The sequence below is a fragment of the Pteropus vampyrus genome, unplaced genomic scaffold, assembly GCF_000151845.1.
Source record: "Pteropus vampyrus isolate Shadow unplaced genomic scaffold, Pvam_2.0 Scaffold11, whole genome shotgun sequence".
In the NCBI taxonomy this organism is placed as follows: Eukaryota; Metazoa; Chordata; class Mammalia; order Chiroptera; family Pteropodidae; genus Pteropus; species Pteropus vampyrus.
In genome coordinates this window covers 13,055,489-13,056,413 of record NW_011888792.1, presented here as the reverse complement: position 1 = coordinate 13,056,413, position 925 = coordinate 13,055,489, and the positions used below count along the sequence as shown (strand labels likewise).

The 925-nt window shown below is 45.3% G+C and overlaps 1 protein-coding gene and 1 long non-coding RNA gene across 3 annotated transcripts in view; one reads left to right on the top strand and one right to left on the bottom strand.

Moving 5' to 3' along the window:
- The window catches only part of RFESD (Rieske Fe-S domain containing), an 8,647-nt gene extending 8,432 nt beyond the window's left edge, over positions 1-215 (bottom strand). Inside the window, exon 1 of one of the 2 annotated variants that reach the window (XM_011378217.2) lies at positions 81-215. The gene's annotated coding sequence lies outside the window, so the exon portion shown is untranslated. The remainder of the gene's footprint in view (positions 1-80) is intronic. The other variant, XM_011378233.2, reaches the window with a different exon arrangement.
- Positions 177-925, top strand: part of LOC105304260 — a 46,842-nt gene continuing 46,093 nt past the window's right edge. The window contains exon 1 of the long non-coding RNA XR_896983.2: positions 177-309. This is a non-coding gene — a long non-coding RNA (uncharacterized LOC105304260). The remainder of the gene's footprint in view (positions 310-925) is intronic.

Genomic DNA, 925 nt, shown 5'->3' with positions numbered 1-925 from the left:
TGCCGTCCGGCCGGAAGCAGCGGCCCCGGGAGCCCCGCCCCCGCCCGGCCGCCCAACCCCGCGGCGAGAACAGAACTTACCTTCCGCCAGTCTGGTTCCGCGTTGGCGAGAGCGGCCCGTCGCGAACCCCGCGTGATGCTACTGCGTGAGCCAGGTCTGTGGCCACCTCGCTGAGCCTCCGCCAGGCGGGGCGAAGTCGCCCACGTGACCCCAGAGCTTCCGCCCCAGGATACCCCACCTGACCGCGGCCGCTGACCAACCACGTTCCGCTAGGACTGACAGTCTTAATCCTGTGTTTGACAATCGTAGGTGGCATCAATTTATTTTTAGATGTTTGTCAATCTCACCACATTTGTCCAAATATTAAGTGCACTCAGCGATCTCACTTCTAGGAATTTACCTATAAAAATATTTGCAAAAGTTAGTCACAGTGCATGTAATAAAGATGTTTATTGCAGGAAGGAATGAGAATAGCTAAAGTGATCATCAACAGGACAATGGTCAAATGAAATACCGTGTAGACATACGAACTGCTTGTAGCTATAAAATACTATGTGTAGTGTGCTCTCTTTAGCGTGAAAAATTATTTCTCGAGATACCAACTTGTAAGTACGTAATCTTTTTCTTAAAAAAAAATTTAGTGGTTGCTTGGGGTAGTGTAAGATTTTCACTTTCATATTTTGAACTTTGCAACTTTTTTTTTCTCTTTATACTTCTCTGAATTAAAAAAAAAACCACCTCGTACTTGTGTTCAAAACTGGAAGCTAGATGAATCTGATATATATATATATTTTAGCTTTCTTGGCTCTTCTAATGCAGTGGTTCTTAACTCTGGCTATGCCAGAGTTAGAGCCACATGGGGGTATTAAAAAGTCTTGATGCCCGGATCAATGATGTAAAAATTTTAAGGAGAGAGGGTGTAAAA